Here is a 12,411-nt window from a genome sequence, read left to right as displayed (position 1 = left end):
GAAATAGGGTGGTTTTATTAAGCGGACATTCAGAGGTGCCTGTTCCTGCTGAGCTGTTTGCCTGTGGCTGAACAGAAATGTTCCCCGCTGTTAGGATGAATTCAAACTGGAACAGGTTCAGAGACGGGCTACTAGGATGATTCGAAGAATGGAAAACCTGTCTTATGAAAGGAGACTCAAAGAGCTTGGCTTGTTTAGCCTAACCAAAAGAACGTTGAGGGGGGATATGATGGCTCTTTATAAATATATCAGAGGGATTAATATCAGGGAGGGAGAGGAATTATTTAAGCTTAGTACCAATGTGGACACAAGAACAAATGGATTTAAACTGGACACTAGGAAGTTTAGACTTGAAATTAGATGAAGGTTTCTAACCATTAGAGGAATGAAGTTCTGGAACAGCCTTCCAAGGGGAGTAGTGGGGGCAAAAGACATATCTGGCTTTAAGACTAAGCTTGATAAGTATATAGAGGGGATGGTATGATGGGATAGCCTAATTTTGGCAATTAATTTAGCAATTGATCTTTGATTATCAACAGGTAAATATGCCCAGTGGTCTGGGATGGGATGTTAGATGGGGTGGGATCTGAGTTACTACAGAGAATTCTTTCCTGGGTGCTGGCTGGAGAGTCTTGCCCACATGCTCAGGGTTTAACTGATCGCCATATTTGGGGTCGGGAAGGAATTTTCCTCCAGGGCAGATTGGCAGAGGCCCTGGAGGTTTTTCGCCTTCCTCTGCAGCATGGGGCCCGGGTCACTTGCTGGAGGATTCTCTGCAGCTTGAGATCTTCAAACCGCAATTTGGGGACTTCAATAACTCAGACACAGGTTAGGGGTTTGTTACAGGAGTGGGTGGGAGAGATTCTGTGGCCTGCATTGTGCAGGAGGTCAGACTAGATCATCATAATGGTCCCTTCTGACCTTAAAGTCTATGAGTCTATGAGTTAGCCCCGCAGTGGGGCAAGGAGGTGAAGCCATCATCCCAGAGAATTGAGGGGGGGAAGGGGAGGGTTAGTTGGGTTTGTGCTGCACGTTAACCCGGAAACCACAGCCCCTCCTTTTAAACTGCCAACCCATGTTAAACGGCCAACCCAATGGCTGCTTGGTATGGGAAATGAGGACGCTGCTCTTTGAAACCATTCCCACATGTTATGAAGGCTAAAGAAGCCAAAAGACTGTGGCTTACCATGGCTGCCTGCAAGCCGAATTCTGTTGCCTGGCCCTGCGTGAGTGATCTCTCGCATCAAACAGGCATACCCCTCAATAAGAGGCAAAATGCGATCTTGTAACGAAAGCACACGTGCTATGTAATGTTAACAGCAAGGTTTACAGTGACAGAGTGTACCCATTGTTCTATAAAATGTGTCTTTTTAACTACCACGCTCCCTTTTTTTCCCTCCACCAGCTGTAAATGTTTCTCCTTCCCAGAGGCTAGCGAAGATTAGAAGGCAAAAAAAAACCACACTCGGGATGAAATGTTCTCTGAGCTCATGCTGTCCTCCCACACTGATAGAGCACAGCAGAATGCATGGAGGCAGACAATGTCAGAGTGCAGAAAAGCACAATATGAACACAAGGAGAGGTGGCGGGCTGAAGAGAGTAAGTGATGGGCTGAAGATGATTGGTGGCATCAGCTTGCTAACAGAAGGCAGGAGTCAATGCTCAGGCTGCTGGAAGATCAAACTCATATGCTCAAGCGTATGGTTGAGCTGCAGGAAAGGCAGCAGGAGCACAGACCGCCGCTACAACCCCTGTGTAACCAACAGCCCTTCTCCCCAAGTTCCATAGCCTCCTCACCCAGATGCCCAAGAACGCGGTGGGGGGGCCTCCGGCCACCCAGCCACTCCACCCCAGAGGATTGCCCAAGCAACAGAAGGCTGGCATTCAATAAGTTTTAAAGTTTTTAAGTTTTAAAGTGCAGCGTGGCCTTGTCCTTCCCTCCTCCTCCCCCACCCCTCCCAGGCTACCTTGGCAGTTATCCCCCTATTTGTGTGATGAATTAATAAAGAATGCAAGAATGTGAAGCAACAATGACTTTATTGCCTCTGCAAGCGCTGATGGAAGGGGGGAGGGGAGGGTGGTTAGCTTACAGGGAAGTAGAGTGAACCCGGGGGGGGGGGGGGGGGGTTCCAACAAGGAGAAACAAACAGAACTTTCACAGTGTAGCCTGGCCAGTCTGAAACTGGTTTTCGAAGCTTCTCTAATGCGCACCGTAACCTCCTGTACTCTTCTACCACGCTGGTGTCTGGCTGTGCGTAATCAGCGGCCAGGCGATTTGCCTCAGCCTCCCACCCTGCCATAAACGTCTCCCCCTTACTCTCACAGATATTGTGGAGCGCACAGCAAGCAGTAATAACAATGGGAATATTGGTTTGGCAGAGGTCTATCCAAGTCAGTAAACTGTGCCAGCGAGCTTTTAAATGTCCAAATGTACATTCTACCACCATTCTGCACTTGCTCAGCCTATAGTTGAATAGCTCCTGACTACTGTCCAGGCTGCCTGTGTATGGCTTCATGAGCCATGGCATTAAGGGATAGGCTGGGTCCCCCAGGATAACTATAGGCATTTCAACATCCCCAATGGTTATTTTCTGGTCTGGGAAAAAGTCCCTCCCTGCAGCTTTTGAAACAGACCAGAGTTCCTGAAGATGCGAGCGTCATGTACCTTTCCCGGCCATCCCACGTTGATGTTGGTGAAACATCCCTTGTGATCCACCAGGGCTTGCAGCACCATTGAAAAGTACCCTTTCGATGTATGTACTCGCTGGCTTGGTGCTCTGGTGCCAAGATAGGGATATGGGTACCGTCTATCGCCCCACCTGAGTTAGGGAATCCCATTGCAGCAAAGCCATCCACTATGGCCTGCACATTTCCCAGAGTCACTACCCTTGATAGCAGCAGTTCTTTGATTGCGTTGGCTACTTGGATCACAGCAGCCCCCACAGTAGATTTGCCCACTCCAAATTGATGCCCAACTGACCAGTAGCTGTCTGGCGTTGCAAGCTTCCAGAGGGCTATCGCCAGTCGCTTCTGAACTATGAAGGCTGCTCTCATCTTGGTAGTCTGGCGCTTCAGGGCAGGGGAAAGCAAGTCACAAAGTTCCGTGAAAGTGCCCTTACGCATGCGAAAGTTTCACAGCCACTGTGAATCGTCCCACACCTGCAACACTATGCGGTACCACCAGTCTGTGCTTGTTTCCTGGGCCCAGAATCGGCATTCCACAGCATGAACCTGCCCCATTAATACCATGATGTGCACATTGCCGGGGCCCGTACGTTGTGAGAAGTCTATGTCCATGTCCTCATCACTCTCATCACCGCGCTGCTGTCGCCTCCTCACCTGGTTTTGCTTTTGCAGGTTCTGGTTCTGCATATACTGCAGGATATTTACAGTGTGTGGTGTTTACAGTGCTTATAACTGCCGCAGTGATCTGAGCGGGCTCCATGTTCCCAGTGCTATGGTGTCTGCGCTGAAAAAAGGCGTGAAACGATTGTCTGATGTTGCGCTGACGGAGGGAGGGGCAACCGACGACATGGCTTACACGGAATTAAAATCAACAAAGGGGGTGGCTTTGCATCAAGAAGAAACACAAACAACTGTCACACAGAATGGCCCCCTCAAGGATTGAACTCAAAACGCTGGGTTTAGCAGGCCGTTTATTTCATGGAGGGAGGGAGGGAGGAGCAAATGAATACAAATCAAATTTGGTCTATTTCTTGTTCTGATGCACTCCATCTATCTTATACATCTTGGGCTGGCATCAGACGATGCAGTACAACTGCTAGCCATCATCATCTCCTGGGTGCTTGCCAGAAGACGGTGCAGTATGACTGCTGGCAGAACTGAATCTCCAGGAGACAAAACTTAAAAAGAGAATGACCTGGCTGAGTCACTCCCATGTCTGCCCAGGAGCCCCTGACCGACCTCACCAAGGTCGGCTAAAAGAGCACCCAGGAGTACGACGACGATGGCTACCAGTCGTAATGCACCTTCTGCTGCCAAAAGGCAATGAGCTGCTGCTGTGTAGCAATGCAGTCCCAGTTCTGTCAGCACCCAGGAGACATACAGTGACGGTGAGCTGAGCGGGCTCCATGCTTGCCGTGGTATGGCGTCTGCACAGGTAACCCAGGAAAAAAGGCGCGAAACAATTGTCTGCTGTTGCTTTCACGGAAGGAGGGAGAGGGGGGCCTGATGACATGTACCCAGAACCACCCGTGACACTGTTTTTGCCCCAAGAGGCATTGGGATCTCAACCCAGAATTCCAATGGGCAGTGGAGACTGCGGGAACTGTGGGATAGCTACCCGCAGTGCAACGCTCCGGAAGTCGATGCTAGCCTCGGTACTGTGGACGCAGTCCGCCAACTTAATACACTTAGAACATTTTGTATGGGGACACACACAATCGACTGTATAAAAATGATTGCTAAAAAACTGACTTCTATAAATTTGACCAAATTTCGTAGTGTAGAATACCCTAAAATGCTGGGCTCAATCCCTTCTGCTTCCTCCATACAGTTTCACTGGAGACTGTTCTCTGAAGCAACTGGATTTATCATTACAAACCTCAACCAATGCTGTCTCAGCAGCCACAGAGAAATCCCTCTCACTAGAGTCTTTCACACCTAAATTAATCTCAGAGAAAACAAGGGGGATTTGGCTGCAAACCTGTTCCTGCCCCCCCAGTGTGAATAAAAGGGAAATAAGGGATCCAGAACATCCCTGTTCTGCTCCTTGAGGCTGGTTTGCTAGAGGGGATGGGCCAGTGAGACTCAGGGTCCAATGACTTGGACGAGGTGTCTCTCTCCAGAGGCCAGAGTCAGAGCAGTGAACCCCTAGGCTAGAGCCCCCCCTCACTTACCCTTGGCAGCCACGGCAGAGCCACTAGATCCCTGGTCATTTGCTGTGCAGAAGAGGAGGAGAAGAGAGAGTATATTAGCATCTCTCATAAGGCAGGTTTCAGCATAGTTAGTAGATACAGGGACTCTTCTCCAAAGACTCTTCCCTAGCAGTGAGATGGTTGGTGCACAGATCAGTCTACAGTGCAGCTGCCCTGGATTTCCATTATTCACATGCTAAAAACGTTACCATTGTAGGGGGTCAGCACTGCTTTGTGCTTCTCACGCCTCTTCAGAATGGGAGCACCGAATACTCAACATTCAACAGCTAGCAAAGTAGGAGATGCTGGGCTAAGGATAGATAAGAATGGCCGTACTGAGTCAGACAGAAGGTCCATCTAGCTCTGTACCCTGTCTTCTGACAATGGCCAGTGCCAGGTGGCTCAGAGGGAATGAACAGAACAGGTAACCATCAAACTATCCCTGCCCATCCTGGCTAATAGCCATCGATGGACCTATCCTCCATGAATTTATCTTGTTCTTTTTTTAACCCTGTTATAGTCATTGCCTTCACAACATCCTCTAGCAAGGAGTTCCACAGATACCCCTGCTAAACAACCTCAACTCTGCCCCCTTCAGTCTGTGCCCAGAGGGGTCCTTCAAGCACACCATAGACTTCACCCTCACCCTGTGTGCCCTCTAAGCTGTGTGGTCACTCAGCCACCCAGGAGTGAATCAAATGCCGCACATTTAACTAGCAGAGCCGCGTATGGTGGCATGTGTTCAGGTGTCCCTCCCCCAGCTGCTCTGCAGTCACATTGCTCCTTCCCTTTGTCTTGGGGCCCCTGGCCAGCTGCTCCAGGGACCCTCCTCCTGGCTGTGCAGAGCGGGGAGGAGGGGGTGGCGCTGACGTCAGGGTTTCTCCCTCCCATATGCCCCATCTCTGCAGTGCAGGGGTGAGGGGAACAGAGCCCAGGAGCTGGAGAGCTCAGCTGCTACGGTCTGAGCCTTCTGGTGTGAGTGCCTTAAAGAGACAGCGCACGGTCTCATAGACTTCCCCAGCAGCCAGCACATATACACATGATCTCTCTCTGTCTCTCTCTCTCTCTCTCACACACACACACACACACACACACGCCTGGCTTTATCATGAGGTGAACTGAGGCAGCCACCTAAGCTGCCAGACTGGGGGAGGGGAAGGGGGCGCCACAAGGACCCAGAGTGTAGAAAATTGTGTCTGCTGCTGGTCATATGTATTCTCTCTGCTGGAGATGCACAGAGCTGGTGGAGTGCTGTGCTGGAGGAAGGAGGGCACAAGAGTCATAACAGGCAGGCAGGAGAAAAGGTGAGAGGGACTAACAGAAAGCAACAGGAGCTGCAAGAAGAGAGAGGAGGCGGTGCTTCTTATGTACCTCTCTAGCACCCCCAGGAGCCTGGACTGATTCACACCAGCTTGTCAGGGAACTTCCGGTTTCCTGCTGCTTCCCTGAACCCACTTGAGGAGAACAGACAGTCAACTGAAGTAGTAGGAGCCAGTTGGCCCTTAAGACGCTGATATCTTCCCTCACTCAGGCCCTGCTACCAGCCTGCTTATTTGTCCCCTTCAAGTGAGTGTTGAGAGCCACTCTAGCTGGCACAGAACAGCAGTCATGAGTGGAAGAAGAAAACGCCCCTCTGGAGCAGCATTCAGAAAAAGAAAGCAAGCAAGGGAAGCTTTTCTATCTAAGCAGGAAGGAGCTCTCCTGAGATACACAGACACAAATGTTCACGCTGAGCCTTCCGGCCCCAATGAGGATGTGAGTGGTGAGGAGATGCCTGATCTTCCAGTTAGTCAGAGTGCAGGTGACCTGGCAGCTACTGCAGCATCCATATCGCCATCTCAAATGGATGTAACCAAGCACATTCCTGAAGTAACGTGCAGATCAGAGAAGAGTGTGGTGGAGGCGCAAGAAACAGCTGCTGCTGAGTTTAGTTCCTTAAGTCTAGATGAGCCAGGACTGTGGACCCACTTGAGCAGTAGCCTGAAGGACTTCCTTGTACTGCATGGGCCACAGCAAGTGAAACTTCATGTTTCCCAAAGACAATGAAAACAGAAGTTTCCATCCAACACATTCCTGGCATGAAATCCCCAATGGTGACAAAGTGGAGAGGCCATGGCTTAGGTACTCAAAACCCCAGAATGCTGCATACTGTTTTTGTAGCAAACTCTTCCAGTCTAATGTCCCAGACACACTGGGTTCTACAGGAACAAAGGACTGGAAAAATCTGGCAAGAAATCTGGCATGCCAAGAGAAGGCAGCAAATCACCAGAGAGCATTCCATAGGTGGAAAGAGCTTGAGATGAGACTAAGGTTAAAGCCACCATAGATGATCAGCATGAAGAGAAGATTGCATCAGAGTCTCTTTACTGGCAAAATGTTCCTAAAAGACTCATTGCCATTGTGAGAATGCTTGCTACCCAAAACCTAGCACTGCGTGGCACTTCAGATCAGCTGCATGTGCCAAACAATAGAAACTTCCTTAAAACTGCGGAGCTGATGACGGAGTTTGATGCTGTACTCCAGGAGCATCTAAGAAGAGTCACCACCCACGAAATGTACGCACACCACGACCTTGGAAAAACAATTCAAAATGAGATCATACAGTTACTGGCAACAAAAGTCAAACAGAAGATTGTGGCAGATCTGAAGTCAGCAAGATATTACTCTATTATTCTGGACTGCACACCTGACATCAGCCATATGGAAAAAATTACTTTAATGGTGCATTTTGTAACAACAACAGAACCTAGTGAAAATGTCCCTGCAATGGTGACTGTCAGAGAGCATTTTCTAGAATGTATTGACATTGATGATACTACAGGAGCTAGTATGATAAATGTGCTTCTTAAAAAGCTGGAAGATACAGGAATTGCGATAGCTGACATGAGAGGTCAGGGCTATGATAATGGTGCCAACATGAGAGGAAAGAACAGAGGAGTGCAGACACGGATCCGAGAGTTAAACCCTCCGGCTTTATTTGTCCCATGCAGGTCTCATTCAATGAACTTGGTGGTCAGTGATGCAGCATAAACTTCTAGTGAGGCTGCTGAATTTTTTAATGTAATTCAAAGCATCCATGTATTTTTCTCTGCATCAACTCATCAATGGCAAATTTTGAAGCAACATCTGGGAACATCCTTTCTGACACTGAAACCACTGAGTGCCACACGATGGGAAAGTCGAGTGGAGGCGATAAAGCCTATCAAACACCAAACTGGGAAGACAGATGATGCCATAGTTGCCATTATGGAGGATAATGCTATGACAGGAACTGTTCATGGGAGAACAGTGGCAGAGGGAAATGGAATCACCAGAAACATACATAACTTCAAATTTCTGTGTGGCTTAGTGTTGTGGCATGACGTACCGTTTGAAATAAATGTTGTAAGCAAGAAACTTCAAGGTGTTGCCCTTGATATATCTGGAGCAATGGAACAACTGGACAAAGCAAAGTCATACCTACAGTCTTACCCGTCAGATGAGGGATTTCAAAACATTCTGAAGAGTGCACAGTAGCTGGCAGAGGAACTTCACACTGAAGCTATTTTCCCACCCATTCAAGAATACAAGAGTCACCGAAAAAGACATTTTGATTACGAGGCACGGAATAAGCCCATAAGAGACCCCAAACAACAATTCAAAGTTGAATTCTTTAACCAGATGCTAGATTGTGCAATACAGTCAGTTGAAGAACGTTTTATGCAGCTCAGGGAACACGGCAGTATATTTGGGATATTGTATGATATTCCAAAACTCCTCACTATAACTGAAGAAGACCTACACCAGCAATGCAGGGCACTAGAGACACATGATGACATGCACAATATTGATCCGAGTGATTTAGGTGATGAACTGAAAGCCCTTTCAAGATACATTTCAGCAGGATCAACTCCAAAGGCTGTTCTGGAATATATGTGCACAAATAAGATGACCACCCTCTTTCCAAACGCTTTTGTTGCTCTGTGCATATTTCTAACCCTTCCTGTAACAGTTGCCAGTGGAGAACGCAGCTTCTCCAAGCTGAAGTTAATAAAAACACATCTACGCTCCACAATGACACAGGAGAGGCTGGTCGGCCTTGCAACCATCTCAATAGAGCATGAGGTGACTCAGACTGTGAACCTGCAGGAAGTAGTTCAAATCTTTGCAACCAAGGAGGCATGGAAAGCACCACTTTGATTATTCAAACAGATAAAAATGCCAGTGTTTACTATGCAGACAAGAAAAGTTACATTTGCTGTTCAGGCGTGTGAAAGTTACGTGTTACTTAAAAATTCTGAACAAGGCATTTTAAGTTGTTAGTTCTCCTTTATTGGGGTGGGTAGCAGAGCAGTACCATGAGAGGAGTAAAACAGGAAGAAGGCAGAATTGAGACCTTTCAAAGTTTTGGCCCAAGTGAGGGGGCATCATTTGAACTCCCTGCCTGTTGTGGGGCTGGCCCTGCACACACACACACACACACACACACACACACAGTTTCGCTCTCTCTCACGCACTTTATTTTTCACACTCACCTCCAACACATACTTGTGTTGTTCTTGTTGTTATTTCTTGTTACTTCCTGCAATGCACAGATATTCTCTGTAATTTTATTCTTTCCAAGTGCTGCTATTTTAGTCTTTTGACTGGTTTGTGCAGTTAAAAAATTATTTCTCTTATGCTTAAGTTTAATTCTTTGAGTAGTGAGTTCTAAGATGCCTAACCTGTCCTGGCTGGAGTAATTATCCCTATGGTAACTTAAAAAAAATAAAAATAAATCTAGGTTTTTTGTGTCTACTGGTGGGGCGCGTCCTCAAATTACCTTGATATCGGTGCACATAGCAAAATTCTTTCCACAAAGGGATTGAAAAAGTTAGAGGGAACAGTCCCCCTGCCAATCAAGATCAGTTAAATTCTTGCCTTAATCAACGGTGCTGCACAGAGCAGTGTGGACGGTATGAAGAGGAATGGTGATCTGGGGTGGTGCTGGGCACACAGACAAGGGCAAGTTTGGTTTGGCCTGGTGCTGTTCTACTTCCTGTTCCTATTCCCAGACCTACTGGGGCAGAGTTCGAGTTGCGTGGGAAGCATCATAATTGGGACCCTACCAAATTCACGATCCATTTTGGTAAATTTCACAGTCATAGGATTTAAAAAACTGTAAATTTCATTATTCAGATACTAAAATCTGATATTTCATGGTATTGTAACCCAAGTTCCCTCTAAGCTGCGCAGCAGACTATAAAGGGCCGCGCAGCAGGGGGCTGGAGAGGACAGAGGCAGGTGGTGGGGTGGAACTGGGGAGGGGAGTAAGTTGGGGGCATACAGCGATGCTGTGGGCCCCTCTACCAGCCCTGGAGCTCCCATGCTGCTGGTGGGGAGAGGGGGCCCCCTCCCCCAGAGCTCACTGCTGCCAGCAAGGAGAGGACTGCGGGGAGTCCTCTGGTCCCAACCCCAGGGCAGACGGCCTGTACCCCAAATCCCTCATCCCCAGACCCACACCAGAGCCCGCAGCCCCTGTACCCCCAGCCACTGGGTATCATTTTATAAAATTGCTGTACACAAAAATCCCAATATTGAAAATTAATTCCCTGAACCTGCAAACACTTGAACAGATACATAACTTTACTCACAGAAACAGTCCCGTTGTTTAAAGTTAAGTAAGCATTTGCAGCATCAGGGACTCAGTGTATTTTTATTAAGAACTTGTCATGTAGTGGCATAAAAAAGACGGTTACTCACCGTTGTAACTGTTGTTCTTAGAGATGTGTTGCTCATATCCATTCCAGTTAGGTGTGCGCGCGCCGCGTGCACGCTCGTCGGAAGATTTTTACCCTAGCAACACTCAGTGGGTCGGCTGGGCGCCCCCTGGAGTGGCGCCACCATGGCCCCAGATATATACCCCAGCCGACCCACCCACTCCTCAGTTCCTTCTTGCCGGCTACTCTGACAGTGGGGAAGGAGGGTGGGTGTGGAATGGATATGAGCAACACATCTCGAAGAACAACAGTTACAACGGTGAGTAACCGTCTTTTCTTCTTCGAGTGATTGCTCATATCCATTCCAGTTAGGTGATTCCCAAGCCTTACCTAGGCGGTGGGGTCGGAGAAAGACATGGCGGAATGCAAAACCGCCGAGCCAAAGGCCGTGTCATCTCTAGACTGTTGGACGAGAGCATAGTGCGAAGCAAACACGTGGACCGATGACCAGGTCGCTGCACGGCATATCTCCTGGATCGGTATGTGCACCAGGAACGCAGCTGAGGAAGCCTGAGCCCTGGTAGAATGGGCAGTGAGGTGGCCCGCTGGGACATGGGCCAAGTCATAGCATGTGCGTATGCACGCCGTTAGCCAAGAGGAGATCCTCTGTGCGGAGACGGGGAGGCCTTTCATACGGTCTGCCACTGCCACAAAAAGCTGGGGGGATTTACGGAAGGGCCTTGTACGGTCAATATAAAATGCAAGCGCCCTGTGAACATCTAAGGAGTGTAACCACTGCTCCCGCGGGGAGGAATGAGGTTTAGGGAAGAAAACTGGGAGGAAGATGTCCTGATTCGTATGAAAGGCCGAAACCACCTTAGGGAGAAAAGCGGGATGTGGCCGCAACTGAACTTTGTCCTTATGAAAGACAGCGTAAGGGGTGTCTACAGTGAGTGCTCTAAGTTCGGAGACCCGCCTGGCCAAAGTAATGGCCACCAGAAAAACGTCTTCCATGATAGGTACAGCAGAGAGCAGGTTGCCAGCGGCTTGAAGGGGGGATCCATAAAAGCTTGTTTAACACGAGGTTGAGGTCCCAGGTGGGGGCAGGACGACGAACTTGAGGGTAGAGGCATTCCAGCCCCTTCCTAAACCTGGCGACCACCGGGTGAGAGAACACAAGAGTGACCAGCCTCTCCAGGATGGAAAGCAGATATGGCTGCCAAGTGAACTTTCAGGGAGGATACGGCAAGGCCCTGCTACTTAAGCTGCCAGATGTAGTCCAGAATGACTGGAATGGGGGCCCCTGCGCCGCGGAGAGGCCGAAGGGAAGGACCGCAAATTGGAAATGCCCATGGTCCGCTACAAAGCGGAGGTATCTCCTGTGTGGAGGAAATATGGCTATATGAAAGTAAGCGTCCTTCATGTCGAGGGCAGCATACCAGTCTCCGGGATCCAAGGATGGGATAATGGTCCCTAGGGAGACCATCCGGAATTTTAACTTTATCAGGAATTGTTGAGGCCACGTAGGTCTAGGATAGGCCTGAGACCCCCTTCGACTTGGGGATCAGGAAGTAACGGGAGTAAAACCCTTTGCCCCATTCCTCCCTTGGCACCTCCTCTATCGCTCCGATGGTGAGAAGCGTCTGGACCTCTTGCAAGAGGATTTGCTCGTGAGAGGGGTCTCTGAAGAGGGACTGGGAGGGGGGGTGGTAAGGCGGGGTTGAAGCAAATTGGAGGTGGTATCCTTGCTTCATGGTGCGCAGGACCCAGATGTCCGAAGTCAGGTGGGACCACGCCGGGAAAAAATAAGAGGCGGTCGGAGAAGGGAGGTGAAGGATCCCGAATGGAAAGTGGCA

At 49.0% G+C, this 12,411-nt stretch overlaps 1 protein-coding gene across 3 annotated transcripts in view; it reads right to left on the bottom strand.

Moving 5' to 3' along the window:
- The window catches only part of LOC120395132 (class I histocompatibility antigen, F10 alpha chain-like), a 54,412-nt gene that overhangs the window by 3,257 nt on the left and 38,744 nt on the right, over positions 1-12,411 (bottom strand). The window contains exons 7-8 of one of the 3 annotated variants that reach the window (XR_005592480.1): positions 9,392-9,438; positions 4,860-4,901 (exon numbers count right to left, since the gene is read on the bottom strand). The exons of 1 other annotated variant lie outside the window; for it this stretch is intronic. The gene's annotated coding sequence lies outside the window, so the exon portion shown is untranslated. The remainder of the gene's footprint in view (positions 1-4,859; positions 4,902-9,391; positions 9,439-12,411) is intronic. One more of the 3 variants, XM_039519298.1, reaches the window with a different exon arrangement.

This window comes from Mauremys reevesii, unplaced genomic scaffold (assembly GCF_016161935.1).
Source record: "Mauremys reevesii isolate NIE-2019 unplaced genomic scaffold, ASM1616193v1 Contig97, whole genome shotgun sequence".
Taxonomy (NCBI): Eukaryota; Metazoa; Chordata; order Testudines; family Geoemydidae; genus Mauremys; species Mauremys reevesii.
Note: the sequence above shows the minus strand (reverse complement) of the source record. Positions and strands in the feature narration are given on the sequence as shown.